Source organism: Peromyscus californicus, unplaced genomic scaffold (genome assembly GCF_007827085.1).
Source record: "Peromyscus californicus insignis strain IS unplaced genomic scaffold, ASM782708v3 Scaffold_12__1_contigs__length_115047231, whole genome shotgun sequence".
Lineage (NCBI taxonomy): Eukaryota > Metazoa > Chordata > Mammalia > Rodentia > Cricetidae > Peromyscus > Peromyscus californicus.
The window spans coordinates 9841460-9868783 of NW_026294413.1; the positions used below are offsets into that span (position 1 = coordinate 9841460).

At 39.3% G+C, this 27324-nt stretch overlaps 1 protein-coding gene across 7 annotated transcripts in view; it reads right to left on the reverse strand.

The window, feature by feature from the left end:
• Gpc5 (glypican 5) overlaps nt 1-27324 on the reverse strand; it is a 1304512-nt gene that overhangs the window by 1242792 nt on the left and 34396 nt on the right. The window lies entirely within an intron of this gene.

Below are 27324 nucleotides of genomic sequence, written 5' to 3' on the forward strand. Positions count from 1 at the left end.
TCTGCTGCAAAGTAGGAAACCCGGATTCTTTTCCTTATTTTGAAAGCATGATGTTATTCAAATCAATTCAAGATACTTTCAGAGATATTATAAGACTCGAGGAAACGCCCTTGGATTTTTAAATGTGAAATATGTTTGCTCTTATATTAAAAATTGTAAAAGATATAATAAAACCCTGAAGTATCAAAACCACTCAAAGAAAATGTTGTAGCTAATAGGTGAACAGAGCTTAGATTACAGAAGGGAAGGAAATGGCAAGAAGTCTAAGAGTAAAATTATATGTGAACTGGATAATATTAGAAATAATTTTAATTATCATATGGCATGTATACAGCCATATTAATAATTCAGATGTGTTTTATACTAATTTTTTGCATAGTACCTAGTGGATATATTACAGTTACTAGATAAATTGAAATGATGCTTATTCAGTGTTCGATAAGTGATAGAGGTAACTAGTAGAGCAAGGATATATAGTAATATACATTGTATGGTCATACAGATGTATAATTGTATTAATAATAGATTTGTTAATATTAAAATATTTTTAAAATTTACTGTTCCTACTAGCACTGTAAATAATATTCTAACATACCAAATTCAGTAGTACAAAAGTATTTATGTATTTACAAAGAGTTTTGATATAAAAGGAACTTATGTATTGGCAATTACTAGGAGTTAAAGATAAAAGTTGAATTCTACAATTAAGATGTATTTCCCTATATACTTTTCTCAAGTCCTGGAAATGTTTGCAGTAGTTATCCACCTGGAAAGATAAATTATGCATGCATGTTATTGATGACCGTGTCTCCATCATTCTTTGAAAACTCTGCATCCAGACCCCTCATTTAGTTCTTAAAACACCTCTTTAATGTTAGTGTAGAAGATATCTCTACCTCACACATGAAGGAGCTGAGACCAGAGAGCTTTAGTAAATCATGTAAGGTCGCAAATCAAGAGTTAGAGCTAGGCACGGATGAGGCCAGTCCAGCAGCAAGTTGGTAAGGTCTGAAATACAGAATTCAAGATAAATCATTCTCCTATCCATCTAAAGATCACACTGACTTATACTGAGAAGTGAAAACACAAAACTCTAAAGTCCCATTAATTTAACATCTACCATGGTTAGGCACTGTACTGAGGGATGTAATATAGTCACAGGTATAAGCATCATATGTAATTCGTCACCTCTAGAAAGTGACAATATTGAAAAAATCAGAGAATTCAGGGAATGGGACGTACTATAAGCCAGAAGAGATTGCAATAGATAAGAGCTAATTTTGAATAGATATAATGGAGATTATAAGAGACATTTAAAGTTATGAATACCAGATAGTATTTTAAGTAGGAAGAAACTGCAAAACACTGAAGAATTTTAAGTTGGAAAATGACATATGAGTAGCATAATTTAAAATCTTCATCTGTTAGCTTACAAAAGTCTAGATGTTAGGCCACTTAAGAGGCTGTTGCCATGATGAAAGTATTAAAAGGAAGAGAGAGAAAGGGGTAAATTGTATATCAAGAAGAAAATGCCAAAAGAGTAGCAAGAGGAAATATGAAGTGAGTTGGGAAAAACTGATCCTGGAGTTAGAGCAGAGGTTCAGAACCAGGTTTCCAGTACCTGGTGAAAAGTGGACAGTTTTGAAGATGAAGAAGAGGGCACTGGCTGCAAATGGAATGAATAACTACCAGTTATTCTACCCCAGGAGGGTACTTCATCAAACTGCTGGGCAGCAAGAGAAAATGAAATGCCACATTATTACAATCTGACACCATCTCTCTAACTTCCAGACAGATCCTGAAATTGTATGCCCTGGCAAAGAATGAAATAAACCAAAAATAAATTAATGTTCCTAAACTTTACACCAAAGGCCTATTAATCTGCTACACAGTAAGGATTAACAGCATTAAGTGCATGAAAGGGCTCTGTTTAAAGCAGAAGTTATAGTAAACACTCGGAGAAACGAGTCTTTCCAAATGAAAACACAGCAGGTGGATCATGATCACCAAAAACAGGCAAGCCAGTGTAGCATTGAACAGAAAGTAGAAGGTTGACTGTTAAACCAGGCGCTTTCCCAAGGGGGCAATTGCTATACGATTTTCTTCTGTGAAGACCCAGTAAAGAAGAAATATCTAAAGAGAAAGTCATGCATCCAGTTCTGCACACAATTCTTTTAATCAACAGCAATCTCTTAAACAGCATAAAACACCATTGGTTCTGATTTGGAAATTTAGCTTTGTTTTCTTAATGGAAAGTTACAGTCAACGATGCCTCATGAAAGTCATCAAAATTGGATCTGCAGACCTCTACAGTGTGTTGATGATCTCTTACAATAACATCAGAATGAGAAAGGGAAATTGTCTGAAAGGACCATTGAGCCAGGTAATAGATTCAGTCTCATATATCCACACAGCAGGAACCAAATTAAAATGTAGATGGAATTCTAATATAGTCCAACTGGAAAGACTTGCTCCAGTTTCTTACCAATGCCTCCTTGCTGTTTGCAAATAGCTATTCTTAAAGACACAAAATTGGTCATATTAATTACTTCAGACACTTTTACAGGTATAAAGATGGAAGGTAAAATAGTATTGAGTCCATAACACATGAGATAAAATGGGCAAAATCCATAAGCTAGAGCAAGTCTCTTATCTGAACAGAGGTTAGATCATAAAATAATGTTTGGATCACTCAGAGCAAGGGAGATGGTTTAAGAGGATCACAATTCAAACACTTGGATAAAAATGTCATCCAATAGCATGCAAATGTTTGCAACAACAGAGCTGCACACATTATAGCCTGGCTTCCTTCTCCTGGGGAGCTGCTTTGCCCATCACCATTCCCAGCAGAACTCTGGGAGAGCTACCTATCTCAGGCACACTAGCAAAGTACTAGAGAGGCCCACAGAAACCCACAAAGATACAACAGACTGCTGGCAATGGTCGAGAGACAGCCCGAACTAACCTACTCTGGTGATGGGATGGCCAAACACCCTAATTGTCGTGCTGGAAACTCCATCCAACGACTGAGGGATCTGGATGCAGAGATCCATGGCTAGGCTCCGGGTGGAGCTCTGGGAGTTCAATTAGCGAGAAAGAGGAGGGTTTATATGAGCGAGAATTGTTGAGACCGAGGTTGGATAAAGCACAGGGACAAATAGCCAAACGAATGGAAACACATGAACTATGAACCAATGGCTGAGGGGTCCCCAGCTGGATCAGGCCCTCTGAATGGGTGAGACAGTTGATTGGCTTGATCTGTTTGGGAGGCATCCAGGCAGTGGGACCGGGTCCTGTGCTCATTGCATGAGTTGGCTGTTTGAAACCTGGGGCCTATGCAGGGTCACTTGGCTCGGCCTGGGAGGAGGGGACTGGACCTGCCTGGACTGAGTCTACCAGGTTGATCTCAGTCCTCTGGGGAGGCTTTGCCCTGGAGGAGGTGGGAATGGGGGGTAGGCTGGGGGGAAGGTGAGGGGGGACGGAGGGGGGAGAATAAGGGAATCTGTGGCTGATATGTAGAACTGAATTGTATTGCAAAATAAAAAAAAAAAAAAGAAAGCTCATGTTTCTCACTTCCACGGTGTGTTTGGAACTTAGGTCAGCAGACAGCTGACTGTAGGAAATCATTGTGTTGCTTGCTTCACTTAAAAATTAATAATCACACAGGAAAATAATGAAGAAAAAAAGAAAAGAAAGGCGAATAATCTACACCATAGCCAGAACAGTGTTGCTTCTGTCAGCCTGGCCACTGTAAGTTATGAAACCAGAGCAACAGCTTGCAGAAAGGCATACTTTATAAACAATAGCATACTACAAATATCGAAGATATTTATGTTATTTATATATTTGAAAATATGAATATTAATTTCTATATAACTGTAGTTCACACAACTCTCAGGATATTAAATTAGAAAATCATAAGATTTTCTTTGTTTCTTTATTTTCTTTTTTTCTATTAAAAAATTATAGTAACCACAAAATTTGCTTCAAACATATAATTTACTATTTGGAAACGAAATTTAAACTCATGGTGGTAGCCTAATAAAAACCTTTTTAAAAAAGAGATTTTAATTGGCTAAATTTTATAATAAAAAAGTAATAAATTGCAAGTAAATAAGAAAAATTTAAAGAAGCATATTAGAAATTTTAAACACAATTGTATTCATGTCCTTGGGCTACTATAATCAGGTGCCACAGACTCAGTAGTTTATACAGTATAATCTACTGTCTTATGGTTCTGAGGGCTAAAGTCTAAAATCAATAGGTTTGAGTACTTCAGAGAAATGTGAGGGAAAAACTGTTCAATGATCCTCTCTTAACTTCTGGCTTCAGAAACTTCTTAGTTTATCAACAGCATCACATGATCTTCAGTCTGCATGTAACCTCTTGTCTTAGTTAGGGTTATTAATGTCGCTGTGAAACACCATGATCAAAAGCAACTTGGGAAAGAAAGGGTTTCTTTGGCTTACTCATCTAGACTCAAAGTCCATTGAGGGTAGCCAAGGCAAGAATTCAAACAGAGTGGGAACAGGAGGCAGAAGCTGATGAAGAGGCCATGGAGGGGTGCTGCTTACTGACTTGCTCCCCATGACTTGCTCAGCCTGCTTTCTTAAAGAACCCAGGACTATCAGCCCAGGGATGGCATCACACATAGTGGGTTGGGCCCTTGCACATCAATCACTGATTAAGAAATGTCCTACGGGCCTGCCTACAGCCAGGTCTTGTGGATATTTTCTCAGTTGGGGTCCCCACCTCTCAGATCACTCTAGCTTTAGTCAAGTTAGCAGATAATTAACCAACACTTCTTTGGGTGTCCAGATTGACTTTTATTGGTGTTTGTTATTTTTTTAAAACAGACTTTGTATCTCTTGGCCTATCCTCAAGAGAAGATGAAGTTAAACTCTTGACTCCTCCTGCCGCCAGCTCCCAAATAGTGGAATTACAGTCCTGAGCCACCGTACCTGGTTTATGTGGTTCTGTGTATAGTTCACACAGTGCAAATAACCCAAATCAGTTTCTAGCTTACTAGTAAAACAAGCTATTAACTGACCTGTGTGCCTCCTATTTGATATTTTTAAACAGAAACATCAGCCATGTAGGATTAGAACCCATTCTAGTGATCTCATTTTAACTGAATGGTCTCTGTAGAAACAGTATTTCATGATGTAGGACTAACAGTCAATATTCCCACATATCTTTTGGGAAATTTAGGGGGAGGGAAATTCCACAAAGACCAACATTTTTTAGAGAATATTAGAACCATCATTCAAAACACACTCTGCCTTTCCTGTAGGAATGCTAGAGAGAAACATGTGCTGTAGAATATTTTTTTTAAGATGTGTTCCATTTGTTTATGTTGTGGAACATTTGTTTAATGATGCAAAGATGTGTTACATTCTTTTATGTTACATTTGTTTGACTCAGTGAAGCTGTGTTACTGTGCCTGTCTAAAACACCTGACGGTCTAATAAAGACCTGAATGGCCAATAGCAAGGCAGGAAAAAAGATAGGCGGGGCTGGCAGGCCAGAAAGAATATCTAGAAGGAGAATCTGGGAGGAAAAAGAAAGAGCAAGAGAACAAGGAGAGGAGGACTTCAGGGACAAGCCACCCAGCCACCCAGCCACCCAGCCACCCAGCCACCCAGCCACACAGCCACCCAGCCACACAGCCACCCAGCCACACAGCCACACAGCCACCCAGCCACCCAGCCACACAGCCAGCAACAGAGTAAGAAAGAAATGTATATAAAACAGAAAAAGGAAAAAGCCCATAGGCAAAAGATAGATGGGATAATTTAAAGTTCAGAAAAGCTTGCAAGAAACAAGCCAATTTAAGGCCGGGCATTTGTAAGTAAGAATAAGCCTCCATGTGATTTATTTGGGAGCTGGGTGACAGGCCCCAAAGAACAAAGAGCCAAAAGAATAATAAGAGTAAAAAATAACCAACAACATTTTGGTGTCCCAACATGGGCTCAGAGAAAGCAGAACCACAAACATGTATTGACATCAGGGATTGGCCACAGGACTATGTCTGTTAGGAGATTTGAGTAGAAGATACATGAGTCAGTCCTAAGACCACCTGTCTCTGCCCTCAAACATCAACATTTCAGAGCAAGCTTCTTCTCCCCAGGTAGGAACAAGCAATTTGCCATCAAGGTTTGGGCTCCTTTGAGGTTAAACCACTGAGATTTGAAGGTCATTCTAACTGCAGTAAATTTTCTCAGAAGCTGACCAAAAACTGTCTCAGTAACTTCAAAGAAGAAAATCAACAATTAGATTAGAGATTATACAAAATTAGAGATAATATAAAATGCAATGGAAAAGCTACTTCATATTTAAAAAACCTAAGCCATTCAATAAATGGTTACCAAATGAAGTTTTATTTCTGAAAATACTTTTATTATCAAATGATCTCAGTCCGTGGGGGAGGCTTTGCCCTGGAGGAGGTGGGAATGGGGGATGGGCTGGGGGGAAGGTGAGGGGGGCCGGAGGGGGGAGAACAAGGGAATCCGTGGCTGATATGTAGAACTGAATTGTATTGCAAAATAAAAAAAATAAATAAATAAAAAGATACCTAGAAAAAAAGACAACTTAAAAGTTTAAAGTTTTACTAGCCATCTTAATAAACTAGATACTTAAATTTTTAAATTAGATTTTCTTTTTTTTTTCAAGACAGGGTAAAGCAAGAAATCCATAGGAGTCTGCTTAAGGAGTATTAGGGAATTTATTAGGATATAAATTGCAGAAATACACACACAAATACAGAACCTAGTAAACAGCTGAAGTCTTCCTCTGTTCTGACCAGGAGCGAATCCACCTGGCAGTCTGCTCTTGCCAGGAAGCAGGAACCAGGGAGAAGGGACCTTGTGACCCCTCTCCCTTTCCTTTTAAGAGGTCATGTAGGACAGCAAGAAGCACTGCCTTCTTCTTGGGCTGTATGGCACAAGGTCATAGACGGAGCAAACACCACTACAACAGGGTCTCTCTGTGTAGTCCCGGCTGTCCTGATCTCGCTCTGTAGACCAGGCTGGCCTCGAACTCAGAGATCTGCCTGTCTCTGCCTCCCAAGTGCTGGGATTAAAGGCATGCACCACCACTGCTGGTTTAAGTTAGATTTTTTTAAAAAAACTAATTTTTAAAAGATTGAAATAGATATTACTTATTAAAAGAAAAAGGCTAAAGAATATAAAATCTAAAATAATGTTCTTGAGAAAATGGCTGCAAAAATCATTTCAAAAAAACTTAATTATGACAGAGGTGAGGAGAAAGGAAACAAGAAAGAAAGAGTGGAGAGGTGATGGACAGAGAACAAAAGAAAATAGAACGAGAACTTGGGAATGAGAAAGAACAGCAACTCAGGGTGGAGAGACTAGAGATCACAAAGCATTGCACAACCTAGCCATACTGCTCACACCTGGGCAAGTCTGAGTGAGGCCGTCTTTCCCAGATTCTGTCTCCCTCCGCGGCAATGGGAACCTCCCACGGCCACATACAGAACATGTCTTCATATGTCCAGCCCCAGGATCCAAGTCCAGGGTCGTCTTTACCACCTCTCAGCTCCATCCCAGCAAAGACTCTGGACTGTAATCAGTGGTGTGTCTTCCACAACAGACAAGAAGCCACTGGAAAGCGATCGTGACTTTCAGACTCAGCCTTAGATGAAACACGGACAGACCTTGTGTTCACAATTCCTCCACCACTGAAGCAAACTTACCCACATAAGAAAGGCAGTATTGGGCTTCAGGTAACACAAAATTGTGCAAAGTGAGGACTGTCTGAAGAGAGAGGAGTCAAGCATTTTTGTACACTAGTGAAAGCATGTATGAGTTTTCCCATAGTGGGTTACCTATAGATTTAAAATTAAATGGAATGTTTTAAAATTAAAGAAAACTGATACTGAAAATGAAGGAAGAGCAACGTGTTGTTATGACGAAGCTCTCAGCCACCTCTGTCCTCCCTGGTCCTGCTCCACTGTCCCCCTGAACACTCTCAAGACCTTCCCCTGCTCTCTGCCATCACTACTAAAATTTACTCCCTTGCTTCTGCTTTATCCTGAGCTACAAAAATAGCCTTGCTAGTCAACCTACAGCCAGTAAAAATATCACTTAGACTTCTAAAATAAAAGCATTTCAAGTAGAGAACATCAAAAAAAAAGCTGTTTTAAAAACTTGCAGCACAGTTTAACTCTAGAGAGCATTTAAAACAAACAAACAAAAAAATGAACTCTATCCCTTCTACTAAAACCAAAGAGGAATTGAATTCATTAAACAGTGGGATCACAAATAATGTTATAATTTAAATTTGATTTAAATTAGAATGGAGAATATCTATGTTTATAGCATGTATATTTAGTTAAATATTTAAAATAATCACAGAGAGTTTTCCCTTGAGGTAAAATTTTTTCACTTTTAAATTCTCCCCCAAGTTTTTTTTTTAAACATAATTTTTTGATTCTTTGGGAATTTCACATCATGCACCCCAATGCCGCCATTTCTGAGTCCCTCCATAGCCACCCTTCACCCTTGTAGTGCCCTTGCCAAGGAAAACTTAAGAAGAAGAATAAAAATAAAATAAAAATAAGCAATAATAAATACAAATAATATTATGTGGAATTTTCTTTTACATATACTTCCCTGCCAAGGAAAACTTAAGATGAATAATAGAAATAAAACAAAAATAAGTAATAAAAATACAAATAATATGTGGAATTTTCTTTTACATATACTTTTAAAATACATATTTATTTGTGTACTTATTTACTGACTTGTGTTATATATTCCACTGTGTAGCTAGAGTTTTCCTGCCTGGCCCACAGTCAGGACAAATCTCTCTCACCTGCCAGTCCCACAGCCACTCAGACCCAACCAAGTAAACACAGAGACTTATATTGCTTACAAACTGTGTGGCCGTGGCAGGCTTCTTGCTAACTGTTCTTACAACTTAAATTAATCCATTTCTATTAATCTAAACCTTGCCACGTGGCTCGTGGCTTACTGGCATCTTCACATGCTGTTTGTCATCGTGGCGACTGGCAGTGTCTCCTTCTGCCTTCCTGTTCTTTCTTTTCTCTTCTCTGTTAGTCCTGCCTATACTTCCTGCCTGGCCACTGGCCAATCAGTGTTTTATTTATTGATCAATCAGAGCAACACACTTGACATACAGCCCACCCCACAGCACCACTGTCTTGCTTCATCTCACCATTCACACACACACACACACACACACACACACACACACACAGAGAGAGAGAGAGAGAGAGAGAGAGAGAGAGAGAGAGAAATAATAATAATAATAACAAAATAAATCTTTAAAACTTAGAAGACTCCTGGATTTGAAGATATTCCTATATAGGAAAGAAGAATAAGGTTATTCTATTCTTAAGCCAGCCACTGGATAATTTCCCAAGGATTCCCTCCCTCACAGCCTATCAGTTGTCAGATCGTAGTGTTCATATTAGCTTTGACTATAGTGAAAGACAAGGTATGGCAACTCAACAGCGTTAGTGCAACTTGAGACTTCCTCTCATCGCTAGCAAGGCAGCCACAGACCCTGACTTAAACAATACCAGTTACTGTTACTCACCAAATAGCACCCTAAACTGTCTCCCAGAGTACACTTGGCTGTGCTGAGCACTTACAGTTTGATTACCTCATGGGCACAATGACCCCTAGAAAGATCTAGAAACAGGTACCAAGTCCCTTCTCCCACCAAGCTATTGCAGTAGGACAATCAAATTCACAAATCCTGCTAACACAGAGAAGCACCATTGACTACAAAGCACTGCATACTGAGGGAACACCACTCTATAAATAAAGGAAGAGGACTGGTAACATATGCTATGTGCTAATAATGCAAGTTCCCACCACAGTAGGTTCTTCAGGGGGATTAGCTCAGTCAATCTCCATTAATTGCTGCTTCGAAGAAGATACTGTTATGTGTTGATATATTGTGTACCCCAATATATTGTGTACCCTAATAAACTTATCTGGGGATCAGAGGACAGAGCCAGACACTAGATTAGATATAGAGGCCAGACAGTGGAGGCACACACCCTTAATCCTATCATTCGGGAGACAGAGAGGATCTCTGTGAGTTCAAGGCCACACTGGGAACAGAGCCAGGCAGTGGTGGCACACGCCTTTAATTCCAGTACTTGAGATCTCACGCCTTTGCTTGGAAAGCACACATGCCTTTAATCCCAGGAAGTGACATGGTTGGGTGGAGAATGGTATATAAGGCATGAGGAGACAGAAACTAAGCAGCAGTTCAACTGAGACCCTCAGGGGTGAGGACTCAGAGGCTTTCAGTCTGAGGATTCCTGGAAACAGGATTGGCTGAGGAGCTGGCAAAGTGAGGTTGGCTGTGGTTTGTTCTGTTTCTCAGATCTTTCAGCTTTCATCCCAATATCTGGCTCTGGGTTTTTTTATTATTATTAATAAGACCTTTTAAAATTCGTGTTACATCTGGCAACCCAACATTTGTGGCACAAATTCCCTGAAAAGCCAAGGCCAAGCTGCACATGGCCACCGGAGTCTCCACCCGACGTGGGCCGGAGTCTCTTTGGCTTCTCTCCTAGCAGCTGGCTCTGTCCTCTCATCCCCAGATAAGTTTATTAGGATACACAATATATCCCACACTGTTACTTTCTATTTTCACAGCAAGGAAATTGAGACCCAGAAAACCAGTCTAAAAACAGCATCAAAATTTGGACTTTCAAACTCTTTAGCAGTACTTCTTCAACTCGTCAGCATACTTTCCATCCATTCACAATAAATGTTTTTCCCACTGCAAGGAGCAGTCCTCTACTATGGACTATCTTCAATGTATTCCTACTTAAGGAAAAATATGGAGTATACTTTTAAAATTAACATTCAAGTCAAGCTTACACCCTGAGGGGATGAAGTCAAATCACTAGTACAAGAGAACAATGTCTTTAGGGTGCAAAAGTTCAATTATCTTTGCTTATACCAAGTTTGTCCACAGGCAAAATTACTCTGGAATTAAAAAAAAGCGAAACATAGCTTATCCAACAATTACCCTTTATTTATTTACTATTGTAATTCCCTGGATGTGGAGGTGTCATGTGAAACACTTTGTCCTCTGCACAAAAGCCATAGTATCTGTATTCCATTTACTGCTACATATATTTCATTCTGAAAGCACAAAGATATGCATGGATAATTTCCCATCATGAACAGCTACACTGGAGACTAGTTAGAAAATTTAAGTCCTCTGTTTGAAGAAAAAGAGGTATCTCATTTTCTATTACACCTTATTACTCCGTCAATTGAATGTTGAGAATGATAGTGTAATATTTAAATCCTAATCCGCTCTTCCCCCAAGGCTACAAAAACTATCAGTTCAAATATTAAGAACTCCTCTACATTTTAATCAACTGTATCTAATAGTTTATAATAGACTATAATGCTATGTGAATTTGTTAATTTAATAGCAACTGTTAATTATAAAACTGCAAATATTTGTAATAGATGAAAGAAGTTACAAGGAAAGCCTATTATTTAAATGATTGACAGCTATTGATATTGCTTGGTAAACAGAAATTATTTCATTCTCAATCTGTATGAACTAGCAAATATAGCCTTGGCTTATGAATATTTTGGCAATATTTTAAAATAGACCTCAATGAGTCTTAAACTCCAGAGAAATTCATGTGTTGAGTTGTTAGTTTTAATTTTATTTTTAATTTTTATATATCTATGGTGTATCTTTTTGTCTAAAACAAATCTCTCGTTACAAACTCATGATCTTCAGTTTAATTACAAGCACTCATCTTTATTCAATGTTGCCTAATTGCATGAATTATCTTCATAATGCTCACTTTGCTTCAGATTTTAGTCAAATTGACTTTGTGTACTATTCATGTCTTTCTGACCTTCATATTTAAATTATCGTAACTATTATAAATATGTTAAAAATATAGCATCAAGGAATCATGATTTTTTTGTCAAAATTATTTTTTCATATATAGGCATGGGATTTGTTTGTTTGTTTGTTTCTATGTCATTGATTTCAACCCTGGGCTTAGTCATTTCTTCCCATTTACTTTTCTTGCTTTTCCAGAGCTTTCAAGGAAAGTTATTATTATGAAATTTTACAGACATGTTTTATTATAGAAATATTTCTATCATTTTACAAGGAAGGCCATAGAGCAGTCTCCTGGCTCCTCCACACGAATATTCATTATATCTGTGTCAAAGGTGAGCCATTATGATCCCACAGGTGGCCTCCATGATTCCATAGCACCCCAGGCAGCTACTGCACAGACACACCCACATATTTCACTACACCAGGTCCATTCTATCGTTACTTCCTTTCACTATGCCCCAGGGACACTGGTGATCATATGCCCTAAATCTGACAACTACTTATTGCCTCCACTGCAAAAAACTGGGCCTAAGACATTATGATGTCTCTTCTGAATTATGAATTAATTTCCTAGCTGGGCTTCGGCTCAATATAGTCCTAGCACAAGCTGGTCCAAAGAGTACAGACAATTTTTCAAATCAAGAACATATGTGGAAAAACTCTTGTTTCAGAAGAGACCCTGTTCTGCCCCCAGTTGCCTCTATGATATCACTTCCACTCCCTGAACTATATATCCTCATTGCTGTTAAGATGCTCCTGCCTCCTTGCTGATATCCTCGACCACCTGAGGCTTTCTAGGACCTTCAGGCTACCGCCTCTTGCTACAATGTGTTTCTCACAGATAGACATGTCACTAATTCCTCTACTTCAAACCTTTGCTATAATATTTCCTTTTCTCTGATATCCAATCTAAAATTGCAACCTTGAATAATTCTGGTCCCCTTCACCCTGCTCTCTTTAATTTTCCAAAGCATTTATTTAATGTAGCCTAAATTATACTTGTATAAGGCGAGTGTTTTTTTTTTCATTCAGAGACTTAAAACAATGCAAGAAAATAGATGTTGCTCATTTGCCCTATGAATATTTATTGAATGAATAGATGAATCTTGTGTCACCCATAATGTTCCACTGCAGCTGCTCAAGCATGTACATGGATGCTACTTCACCTCTACCCTTCTGTCAAGTAAATAAAAAAGGCTAAAAATGAAAAACACCAGACATCCTACATGTTGGTTTTACTATTAATTAGTTGTCTAAAGTGTTGAGTTATTTTTTGTTGATTTCCCTTCTTGCTGCCCACAAACACTACTTCAAACCATGTAAATACTTCCCATTCCATTTTCTACCATGCCTTATCACTATAACATTATTCATTGTCCCTAAGTTCACTATACTGGAAGATGTTCACCAATAATAAAAATAGAAAAAACATTCTCCATACAACACAAACTACACAGTAATCATGTTCAAATATAAATTAGCAGCTCATTAAAAATGCCATGAGATAATATGCAAAAGTTGAAAGTGTGTTATTGAATTGTAAATTAATTTCTTAATTTTTAAAAAGTTTTTTGAGACAGGGTCTCTCTTCATAGCTTTGGCTGTCTTGTAACTCACTATGTAGACCAGGCTGACCTGGAACTCACAGAGAACTGCCTGCTTCTACTTCTCAGGTAGCATTAAAGGTATGCAACCTATGCCTAGGTAATTTCTTTAATATTTTAATGTCATTAAATTATAGTTCTTCTAAAACTGAAGTAATTATAATTATCATATAAATAAAATTTTGTAGGCTCTTGAGCATAAAACTATGAGCTCTCAAAATATTGACAATTTTATTTTTTAAACTAATTAGTTACATTGTACACTTCTCAGGGGCAAGTGATCCTTCTTAAAACTAAATAAATTAACACTAAAACAACTGTTGAGAAAAGCTGGTAAGTCATATAGACAGCAGTCAACAAACTTTGGCTCAACACAAAGAATTTATAACAGCTATAAGCTAGGAATAGTTTGTTTTATGTGCATTGGTGTATACATGTGTGAGGGTGTAGGATCCCCTAGAACTGGAGTTATAGACAGTTGTAAGCTGCCATGTAGGTACTGGGAATTGAACCCAGGTCCTTTGAAAGACCAGCCAGTACTCTTAACCACTGAGCTATCTCTCCAGCCCAGAATAATTTGTAATAGAAGTAGTATTCACTACTTGAAGTTTTACTTCTATATAAAATACATTAAGAAATACTAAAATGAACCCCATTCTCCATTTTCCACCAGCTTTTTATTTATTTTTAAAGATATGTCACCTTTAATATCATGTGTATGAGTGTTCATGCATGTGTGTGTGTATACCATGTGTGTGCCTGGTGCCCATGAAGGCCAGTAGAGAACATCAACTTCCCTAGAACTGGAGCTAATAGCCACTTCGGAGCTACCGTGTAGGTTCTGTGCTCTGCAGGAGTAGTAAGCACTCTTAACTGCTGTGCTCTCTCTTCAGTGCCTGCACCAGCCTTTTCTACCTTACTTTTGATATTAGAATTATTTGATTTATAGAACTATTAATTATAAGATACATATCCACATGGTAATTGAAACAATTGGCAAAAAAGCCCATATTCAAATATTTGTTGAATAGGAATAAACTAAGGGAAAAGTATAGATTTGGCAATTGACTGCATACAGTTTCACTTGTCACTATTTGCTCCATCTGGTAATTTTTTTTCTAAATAATTCATCTTATTGAATTATAAAAATCAAAATGTAGCTGGGCAGTGGTGGCGTACACCATTAATCCCAACACTCAGGAGGCAGAGCCAGGTGGATCTCTGTGAGTTCGAGGCCAGCCTGGTCTACAGAGTGAGATCCAGGACAGGCACCAAAACTACACAGAGAAACCCTGTCTCGAAAAACCAAAAATAAAAAAATAATCAAAATGTGTAGTAGTTATATTGCAACTCTGCTTTAATGTGTATTCCTCTACAATATTCAAGAAAGGGTATTTTTATTTTACTTCTTTTATTTCATCTTTAAATATGTAGCCATAAGAAAATAAGACAAACATTGATCAAAATACATTTTGGTTTTATGAAAATCCATGATTAAATTTTCCCACAATTATTGCTTCTTTAGAAGTAAACATTTTTTAAGATTTTAAAAAAGCTATGTTTTAACAGCAAGTAAGAATTGCCCATTTCTTGTCATTGAACTATCACAAAACTAAATATTTAAAAATATATAATAGACATAATAACAAAAGACTATACATTTCATCTGTACTTTATTAAGATTACTGTGCTTTACAGATTTACTAATTTGTAAACTTAATCATCCCCCTAATACCCAATAGGCATAAGAGTAATCATAAAGCACTTGGTTCACATTGACTCTGAGAGCCACATGGTGGACATTTAATATTTCAGTGTTCACATATGTGTTGGAAACTAGAAGATACAGCATCTTACCATGTAGGGTGAAGACTAGAGTTTTCCATCCCAGAAGATCTATGACCCAGAAGGAATAACAGAAGGCTTGGGCCTTGAGCATCTGCAATGCAGGGGGAAAAAAGGTGTGCAGACCATAGCAGCTGGCAGTCAGTGTAAAACTGGTCTGTAAGTTGTCGTCTCCATCAGTTGTAGATAACGACTGGTAAGAGTTACATACACAAACATCATAGGTGGGTATGAGTTTGTGTGTTGTGTTGACTTAATTTGATAGGAAAGAAATAGGGAACAACAAAAAGTCAGGAACATTGTAATGTAGTGATATTTTGTTTGTGCTCTAACAATTAAAACTTGCCTGGAGATCAGAGGGCAGAGCTAGCCACTAACTAACCATAAGGGCCAGGCAGTGGTGGTACACACCTTTAATCCCAGCGCTTGGGAGGAGGAAACAGGAAGTGATATGGCTGGGCAGAGAGAGGAATATAACGCAAGTGGAAACAGGAGCTCTGCCCCTTTTCATTCTGAGGATTCACAGAGGTAAGAAGTCTAGTGGCTGGCAGTTCTGCTTCTCTGATCTTTCTGCTTTCACCCTTGACATCTGATTCTGGGTTCTTATTATTAAAACCAATTAGAATTCGTGCTACACAGTAACAAGTTACAGCAACAGTTACAGCAAGAGTAACTACAAGGCTGCTACCCTCAGGATGCACAGTACTCAGCCTTTTTATAGAATACAGAAAGAAGTTTCAATTATCTTCATGAGAATTTTCAAATTTGGGAAGCTAAGTTGATATCTTTACATATTCCCTAGGTGTGTAGATATGTGTACATAATATAATCATGGGGGCTCATAATGCACAAAACAAAGAACCTGGTGAAGAAAAGAAGAAACATTCATGCTCTGTAATCACCAGGGAGCCCACACACTTCCCAAACAAGTGCCACTTTGTATCTATCACACCTACCTTTTAAAATCATGACAATACCCTGTGGAAAGAAAGTAACTAAGTGAATCACTCAAAGACTGGTGGGTGTGACCTGATTGTGCTGCCCTGAAGAGCAACACAATAAACATCTAGTAAGCCAGCCGAGGAGCATGTTCTATCAGTCCAACTGAAGGCTAGGGGAGTGGTTCAGAAGGTAAAGGCGCTTGCCACCAGCCTCATCACCTGAGTTCAGTCTCCAGAACCCACATGGCAGAACTCCTACAACTTGTCTCCTGACCTCTGCACACACCCCCAGGCAAACACTCACAGGGCCTGGGATCCCCCTGCCTCCATCACAAAGTCCTGGAAACAGGATCCCACAACCAGATTTTATTTTTTACTTTTTTAAAACTTTTTTGAGATTATAATTTAATTATAACATTTATCCCTTCCTTTTCCTCCCTTCAGACTTTCCTATATACTCCTTCTTGCTCTCTTCCAAATTCATGGTCTCATTTTTGATTGTTATTGCATGAATATATATATATATATATATATATATATATATATATATATATATATTCCAAAGTATAACCTGCTCTGTCTGTATACTGTTATTTCTATATGTGTTTTCAGGGCTGACAGTTTGGTATTGGACAACCAATGTGTTTTAGCTAGGATTTCTATTGCTGTGACGAGACACATGACCATGGCAATTCTCATCAATGAAAACATTTACTTAGGACTGGCTAACAATTTCAGAGGTTTAGTCTGTTATCTTCATGGCTGCAGGCAGGCAGACATGGTGCTGGAGAAAGACCTGAGAGCTCTACATCTTGATCTGCAGGCAGCAGAAGCAACTGTGTGCCAAATTGAGCACAGCTTGAACACAGGAGACCTCAAAGCCCGCCCACCATAGTGACACACTTCTTCCAAGAAGACCACATCTTCTCTAATGAAGCCACACCTCCTAATAGTGCCACTCCCTACGTGGGCCGTTTTCTCTCAAACCCCCACACAATGGGACACACGCAACTTTTTCCATAGCTGCTAGGAATCAGACTCGGGGCCTTAGGACAGCAGGACAAGCACATCACCTACAGACCTCTAGAGTCCCCAGATTTACTTTTTAGAGTTTACAAAAGAGTTTGCTGGTGTAAACATGACATTAAAATTAGAAATGTTTCACTACTGATCATGTTTCATGCAAAACAAGCTTATTTCCAGCCGAAATTAAAAAACTTGTAACTTTTACCTAGAATACAGGAGACTGACCTATTTCCCATAACTAATAGCAACTGCTGACACATACTAAAAAACCATTTTTTAATTTTTAGAGAAAAAGGATGGTTGGAAACAAACAACTGCATTGATGGCTGCTGTATGAGCTAACAAACTTTACCTGCAGGAAAAGTGGAATTTCCTTGGGTGCCATTGGGCAGTGCCCCATCTTAATTCATGATTGATAAGCTGAAGCACAGTAGCATAACACAATGAAGCAATAAATGTAAAGTTGATTAATATTTGAATATTGGGTACAATTTAAATGTCTTGGTACCTAGTAAGTACTCAACAGACATAGTAAAAACATCAATATTGGGAAAGGAGAGAGGCACCAAGACTGGGAAGGAGGAGACAGAGAAAGAGAGAGAGGGAGTGATGCAATCTTCCACCTCCCTGGAAACCTTCCGGTGCTAAGTACCGCACATCACTTCACTTATTCCTGCAGCTTATTTAATTACACCTGCTGCATGTCTGCACTGAGCACTGGAGTTAAAGCAGGGAACTAATCTCTGAAAAGCTACATTTTCTCTTCACTCCAAGCTTTTCATCAAATATTTCTTACTGCTAAAAATATCATTATTCATGGGGCAAAGCCCATGAGGCCTCAACCCTACACAAGGAACTACCGACAACTAAGAAATTCTGAGAGCGAGAGAAATGCCTTCCCCAGGGAAGAGCACAGCAACTGGTTATCCAAAACCAAAGTGTCATCCCAGAAAACATGCATAAAGTAACATTATACAGACTGAACAAGAAATATATACATATATACATATATATACATATATGGGTGTGTATATACATGTGTGAATTTATATATATTCATATAAATATACATATGTTCATTTAATAACAATTAATGAAAAAAGGCCATAAATTTGAAAGACAGTAGGAGGAATATATGGGAGGGCTTGAAGGAAGGAAAGAGAAAGGAGAAATATTGTAATTATATTATAATCTCAATAATAAAAATTTTAAAATATCATTAGCCAACCAAACTTTCTTAACATAACATTTCTAGTAAGTCACTAAGGCTGAGGGGACATTCCAGAAGAGGGGATGGAAAGACTATAACAGCCAGAAGATAGGGGGATGCTGTGACATGGTGTCTTCTGGATATCTTAGGACTATCACAATCATGAACTCATAGCAGTTGTGGCTATGTGCATAAAACCACACAAGATCCAATGGTCAAATTCAAGGCATAGATGGAGGAGGCCACATCCCTTCCTGAGGAGCTACAGCAGTGAGGAGAGCAGCATCCTTCCTCCATTTTTTTCTCTTTGTAGCACGAATCTTAAAAGGCCTTATTAATAAAAACAAACCCAGTGCCAGTTATTGGGGTGAATGCTGGAAGATCAGAGAAGCAGAACCAGCCACAGCCACCTCGCCTCACCAATTCCTCAGCTGATCCTGTTTCCTCAGACTGGAAGCCTCTGAGTCCTCATCTGAATGGATCTCAGCTGAACCGCTGCTCAAAAACCTAAAAGCTTCACCTGGTCCTCACATCTTATATACCTTTCTGCTTCCTGGCATCACTTCCTGGGATTAAAGGCATGTGTCACCATGCTTAGCTGTTTCCAGTGTGGCTTTGAACTCACAGAGATTCGGATGGATATCTGCCTTCGAAATGCTAGGACTAAAGGTATGTGTGCAACCATTTTCTGGCCTCTGTATCTAGTGGCTGTTCTGTTCTCTAACCCCAGATAAGTTTATTAGGGTGCACAATATTTTGGGGAACACAACATCACCACATCTCTTCATTATTCTTTCTCCCTCCCTTCCTCCCTCCAAACCCTCCCATTTACCCCTCCTTGCCCTCCGTGCATTTCATGACCTCTTTTTTCATTAGTTGCTACTGCATCTATATGTTTGTGTATATAGATCTAAATATAACCTACTCAGTCAGACACACAGACATACACACACACACACACACACACACACACACACACACACACACACACGTATGTTTTCAGGACTGAGAATATTGCAACTAGTAGGGTTCCATGCTTCAGTAGATGATGGCACATATGGCCATCTTGAAAACTGGACTTAGTGGATAAAAAAAAGGATATGATAGGAGGATATGGGGACTTGGAGAGGAAAATGAGAGTAGATATGACCTTTCATTGTATGCGTGTATGCAGTTCTTACAAATAAAGGGGAAAGTTTTAAATTATATCATTATTCAAATAGTCTTTCCACATATTTCTCTTTACTGACACTCATCTTTATTGCATCTGCTTTTTAAATTAGGATAATTAGGCTGGAGAGATAGCTCAGCAGTTAAGAACAATGGCTGTTCTTCCAGAGTAACATCCCAACATCTACATGGATGCTCACAACTATCCATAACTCCAGCAGAGTATCTGAGGTCCCTCTGGACTCTGCAAGCATCTTATGTAAGTGCTGCACAGATCCACACAGTCAACACCTCCCATACACATCAAATAAAATTAAATAAATCTGTTTTTAAGAACATGATGCTTAGTCAGGAGTTGGTGGCCCACACCTTTAATCCCAGCACTTCAGGCACTTCAGAGGCAGGGGGATCACTGTGAGTTTGAGGCCAGCCTGGTCTACAGAATGAGTACAGGACTGCCAGGCTGTTACACAGAGAAACCCTGTCTCAAAAAAAAAAAAAAAAAAACCACAAGCCGGGCAGTGGTGGTGCCCGCCTTTAATCCCAGCACTCGGGAGGCAGAGCCAGGCAGATTTCTGTGAGTTCGAGGCCAGCCTGGGCTACCAAGTGAGTTCCAGGAAAGGCGCAAAGCTACACAGAGAAACCCTGTCTCAAAAAAACCAAAAAAAAAAAAAAAACACAAAATAAACGAACAAACAAGAAACCATGATGTTTAATTTTGAACATACTCCAATATTTCAGAAAATACCAGAATGTATTTTTATTAATTCTTGGTCTTAAATTTTCAAATACAAAAGACAAGCTTGCCAATCTTTCAAGTATTTATAATTAAGGGGTGAAATTTAAAAAGCCAAGAGAATGAAATCATAAACAAAAATGTAAATGATTTCTATTCTAAATGTCATTAATCACTAAGATTATGCAATAATGTTCATTTTAATGCCATATTATGACATTGGGAACTTCTACCATATGGACAAGCAGCTACTGAGGTTTATTTAAAAATATTTAAGTGTATTTGAATGGAAAGGAAGCAGGGAACAATGTACTAAAAAGGAAAGATTTCATTTCTTAGTCTTATCACCCCAATTTATGTGGAACACAAATTTCTTATGTCCTTCAATTAAAATATCTCTGAGTTTTATTCTTTTTTTAATAAAGAAATTTTTTTATTCATTTTACATACCAGTCACAAATGCCCTCTTTCCTCCTCTTCCTGCCCCTCCAGCCTTCTGTCCCAACTCACCCCCCATTCCCTCCTACAAGAAGGTAAGGTCTCCCATGGGGAGTCAGCAGAGCCTGGTATATTCAGTTGAGGCAGGTCCTAGCCCCTCCCTCTGCATCAATGCTGTGTAAGATGTCCTACCATAGTTAGTGGGCTCCAAAAAACGAGCTCATGCTCCAGGGATGGATCGGATCCTACTGCCAGGGGGCCCCTTAAGCAGATCAAGCTACACAACTGCCTCACTTATGCAGAGGGCCTAGTCCAGTCCCACGGAGGCTCCAGAGCTGTTGATCTAAATTTCATGAGTTCCCACTAGTTTGGTTTGGTTGTCTCTGTAGGTTTCCCCATCATGATCTTGATGTCCCTTGCTCATAGAATCCCTCCTCTCTCTCTTCGACTGGACTCCTGGAGCTCAGCCTGGTGTTTGGCTGTGGATCTCTGCATCTGCTTCCATCAGTTAACTGAAATTTCTGATAGTTTTATGTTGGAGAATAAAATGTCACCTCTGTTCTGAAGCAGAGACTGGGAAGGTGAGAACTATGAGAACTGAGCTGCTTTCTTCAGTGCAGGACACACACTGTCCATGTCCCTGTCATTGCATGAGTCACACCACACTTCAGTGCACGCATAAATAAAACATTGACTGTAACAATTCTCAAAGTATATTTAAAGCAGGTGATCACAGTCATCATCAGAGGCCAAAGGGACAGGCACTCCTGGTTATCCAGAACTCTTCTGCTTAATTCATGAGCACTATGCATGCCGTGCAAATGAGGCACAGTGACTGTCTGCGCTGTGACAAGGGCAGTGCAGGGCTCTCTGAAGACAGCTCTGATTCTCTGTGCGGAGTAGACATGAGGACATCAGCTTACTCCCTGTGGGTTACAAAATGCTCCGAGCATGAGTGACCCAGTAAACACTGACATCTCCGGCCATCACACAGAACCCTCAAAGCAACACTTTTTGATTAGTATTTTGTTTATTATGAGAAAATACAACTGAGATGAACTCTAGTAAATTCTTTATTTTGAAAAAGTAGAGTTGTTCCTGAAGCCAACTCTGGCCTAGCTGAGTAGATAAACACCAATGTGAACTGTATACAAGATAAACCCAAGACTCTTCTAGTCTTCTTGTCATCTTTTCTCACCCTTGTCATCCACTAACCTCCATCTAACAGTAGACTAGACGACACTGGATTTGGATCCAGAGATCCAAATGATAATCTTGGCTGGCCATAGGCAAGGACTGATTAAAAACCTTGTTTCCATAGAGTCCCACAGGACCAATGAGGGAAAAGGCCACTACATACCAGTCAAATATCCTTTACAGTCCAACACCACTCTTTTAAATAGCAAATGTAAATGATGCTGGTTCACCAACCCAGACTGGTGAATTCTCTAGAACTTCACCTGCCCAAAGCATCCCCAACCCCAAGGCCTAATTCCAGTTGTCCAGCTTGTATGTTGGCCTAGCCTAGTACAGGCCCCTGAACCTCTCCTGATCTTCCCATTCTAACACTCAGACATCGCTTCAGTCCTGAAGTCTGTTCAAGCTCAGTCTTCCAGGCTCCCCAGAACCTTGCCTGCCTGCATAACCCAAGACCCCCAGGGCTAGCAGACACCATGTGCACCACCTTAGCCTGGTGAGTGGTGAGGGCTCTAGATCCCGGCTCACCTGCACCATCTCATACTCCCAGTGATAGCTCAGGTAGCTTGCAGAGAAGCTAGGCAGAACCCTTAGCCAGAAGTCACATTCGCACGCTTGCTTGGTTTCCACTAAATTAGAATCCCCCCACCCCCCCGTCTCTCTAATCAAAACTCAGCATTGAGTTTTGGAAGGACTGACCTACCACTTCTTCATTCCTGATGGAACTGAACCAGATGTGGGCAACAACAAAAACACAACAAACTTCTGCTGAACAGAGGCAGAATGGACTCTCACATCTGACAACCAACCAAGGAGAGAAATCAACATGTCCAGGTCACATCACAAAACCACAGACGATAGGAAAGGGCAAGACTGTATATTTCCCCTGAAACACACCAGACCTATAGAAATGTTCTCTGGTGAGACTTACCTATATGAAGCCCAGGACACAGGATTTAGAAGAATAACCATAAATGTGGTCAAAGAATCCAGAGTGTTCACAGAAGGCATGAACAAACATCTCAGCGAACCTAAAGAGGAAGGAGAAAACTCCTGGGCAAACGCCAAGAAAGTACAAGTAATGTGGCAGAATGAAATCACAAGGAAAACTCGGGATATAAAAACTGAATTCAGTAAAGAGAGAGAAATATTGAAGAGAGCCCAGAATTGAACATGGAATTGAAAAGATAATTCTATTAGAAAACTCATAGAGAAGTCTTACCAGTAGAATGGATCAAGTAGAAGACAGAAGTCAATACTCAAAATAGAGGAACTGGATGGCTTAAACAAACTATTTCAGATATGGGGAAAGCGCACTAAAGGGGTATGCAGGAACTTTGCAATGCCCTGAAAAGATGAAGTCTATGAATTATAGGCATAGAAGAAGGAGAGGAATCCCAGGCCAATGGCTTAGACCAGACCTTCAACAGGATCACTGAGGAACTGCCCCCAAATTAGGAAAGACATACTTGCACACAGAACACCAGACAAGACCAAACAGGAAAGTTCCCCCACACCCCCCGATATATTATAGTTGAAGCACTAAGTACACAGAACTAAGAGACGGTATTGAAAGAAGCCAGGGAAAAAAATCACATGTCATATATAAAGGAAAACACATCAGAATAACAGCTGATTTCTTAGTGGAAACTTCAAAGACCAGAAAAGCCTGGAGCAATATTCTAAGCTCTAAAATGCCACAGATACCAACCCAAATGACTTTATCCTGGGAAACTATCAGGCATAGTTAAAGGGGGAAAAAAAACACTTCCTACAATATACAGAGACTAAAATAATCCATGCCTATAAAACCAATACTACAGACAATACTGGACGCCATACTTCATACTGCAGACTGAGAGGAGGAACAGCACCACCAAGAGGCTGTGGATAGAAAACAAATGAAACTGTAAATACTGAAACACATGACAAGAACACAAACTGCAAGGTAACAACAGCAATCAACACACACCATTCAATGACAATGTTAAATACCAATGGCGTCAATATCCCACTCAAAAGACACAGGTTAGCTGACCAGATTAAGAAACAAAATCCAGGGGCTGGAGAGATGGCTCAGCAGTTAAGAGCACTTGCTGCTCTTCCAGAGGACCTGAGTTCAATTCCCAGAATCCACATGGCAGCTCACAACTGTCTTCAACTCCAGTTGCAGAGAACCCAACACCCTTTTCTGGCTTCCACAGACACCAGACATACAGGTACTACACAAACATATATGCAGGTAAAACACCCATACACATAAAATAAATAAATTGTAAAAATTTAAAATCCATCATTTTGTTGTCTTTAATAATTTAATTTATTATTTTGTTGACAAAATAATTTTGAAAAACTGGTACCTTCAAAATACCCACCAACTTAGAGTAAAATGATTTAAAAAAAAAGTGTATTCCAAGAAAAGGGAGCCAGGATGTCACTATCCTAATATCTGACTAAAATAAACTTCAAACTAAAACTAATTAGGAGAGAGAGATTAGGTTCCTTCTGATCAAAGGAACCATTAACTAAGATGGCATTGCAATCTTAAGCCTCTATACATCCAACTCTGGCACACCCCAAATCATAAAAAATGTACTACTGGACTTCAAAACATAGATTAATCCCATTTTAGTAACTGATTTCAACACTCTACTTTCCAATAGACAGATAATCTGGACAAAAGAATAACAGGAAAAAACAGAATTAAATGATTTTATACATCGCATGGACTTAGCCAATATCTACTGTGCTCAAACGACAAAGCATACATTCTACTCCACAGCTCCTGAAGAGCCTTCAGGAGAATCACATTCTGGGATACAAAGGAAAGCTCAACACAAAAAGAAAAATTGAAATAACTCTGTGTATCCTTTCTGACTACAATGTAATAAGGTGTAAAATCAACAGCCAAAGACTCTCTAGTAATTATACAACTTATGGAGGTTAAAGAACACATTACTGAACAAAGAATGTGTCAAAGAAGAAACTAAAATATTCCAGAAACTAAAAAAAAAACAAAATCACAACACACCAAAATCTCTGAGAAAATACAAGTCCGTGTAACTACTGCTGTCGGATATTTGACAAAGACAGAACCTTCAACAAATGGCACTGGGAAAAGTGGATTTCCACATGTAGAAGAGGGAAATTAGACCCATGTGTTTCAACATGTACAAAAATAAACTCTGAGAGAGCATTAATAGCCAGAATATACAAAGAACTCAAAACATAAAGAAGCAACAAAACACATGTTGCAATTTATAAATTGGCTACATATGTTACCAGTGCATTCCCAAAAGAAAAAATTAAAATGACTAAGAAATATCTTTAAAAATATTTGTGGTGGTATTTTACTTATACTGAAATGTGATTTTAATTGTATGTTAATAAATAAAGTTGTCTGGGGGTCAGAGCTATTAGAGTCATAGCAAGTGCGTGGCGGCGGTGGTGCACGCCTTTAAGGACCTGGAGGGCGGTACATTCAGGCAGTGACGAGGCAGTCACATGTTTGGGTTTACAACCAATGAGAAGGCAGAACAGGAAGACTTTAAAGACAGACACACAGGAAGTAGGTCTTTTTCGGAGAGCTCTCTTGGCTGGAGAGGATCCCTGAATCAGGAAGGGTGAGGCTCTTAGCTCTGACCTCTTGGTTTTCTTCTCTGAATTGGCTCTGTGTTTCTTATTTGATAAGACCGTTGGTTACATCTACAAATATTCAACACCTTTGGCAATTAGGAAAACGAAAATTAAAACTACTTTGAGATAGCATCTTATCCCAATCAGAATGGCCAAGCTCAAGAAAACAACGGACAACAAACGCTGCCAGGGTGTGGGGAAGGGGAGCCTTCATTCACCTCGGTTAGGGTTGTACACTGCTGGAGAAACCGTGGAAAGGAGGGTGGAGAATTTTCCAAAAGCTAAAAACAGACCTACTACATGACCCGACCGCATGTGCCCAAAGGACTCAGCATCTTACTCCACAGACGACTGGTTCAGCCATGTTCATTGCTGCTTTATTCACAATATCTAGGAAATAGAAACACCCTAAATGTCCTTCAGCTGATGGATGAATGGATAATTAAAATGTGGCACATTTATACAATTCTACTGTATAAAAATATAAAAATGATTTGAATTTACAACCTGAAATAACCAAAGCAGCCAGGAAAGTGTGAAGGGACCGTCACAGAGGGAGGGTAACGCAGTGGATAGGAAGGGGTAAGAGGGAAAATGGGAGGTTTAACTGGGGGGGGGGGATACAGGGAGAGAGGGAGAAAAGAGGGATACGTCATACTAAGAATGTTCTTAAAAAGCCGTGGAGAAACATATTACTTTAGAAGCTTACTTAAAAATACTTAAAGAGTACTGACGTTTTGACGCATGTCTTTAAATCCAGCACTCAGGAGGTAGAAGCAGGAGGATCTCGTGAGTTTGAGGCCAGCTTGGTCTACATAGTAACAGTAAGTTCCAGACCCACCAGGATGACACAGTAAAAACTCTATCAAAAGAAAAAACAAAAAAGGAAGGAAGGAAAGAAGGAAGGAAGGGAGGAGAGAGGGGAAGAGAGGGGTAAGGGAGGAAAGGAGGGAGGGAAAGAAAACGTGTGTGTGCGCGCGCACATCCATATATGTAGTTACACCACACAGGATGATGATGCTCCCCGAAAGAGCTATGAACTGACTAACAAAACCCGAGCTCCAGGCATGTTTAGTACTGCAAACAGCTAACTAACCATGACTAAGTAGGACAACCTACTATTGTCATTTTCTTAAAGCAAATTAATTTCTAACTATGTTCTGAATACTCAGCCTTATATCCACAGTCAAGGGTACACCTCATCCCTCAAAAAAGCGTCTTTTTGCAACAGATAAAAACTATTACAGAGGTCCACAACTGGTCAGCGTGCAACGAATAAGTGGCCATGGGGTGCCCAGTTCCGGTTAATACAAGTGCACTGCAATTCTGAACCTAAAGTTAGGGGAAAACTTGGAAGAGACAGGCTCCCTAAACATGACAGGTGAAGTACACCCGTGAACTCCCAACAAGACTGGCACAATGGCAACACCAACTGACATGCCAATGTGGATGAGGGAATTCCACAGGGTCCCACCTCTACATGAAAAGCTATAGGCATTTAAAGGCTGCTGTCAGAAGGAGAAGCAGTTTCCTTCAGGGAACAGCTCCTGCACAGGGTGTCCAAACCTTAGAAGTTAGCCATGGATACATGTGTATTTGAGCAAAGCTAAATGTACTCAGTAGGATATATATACA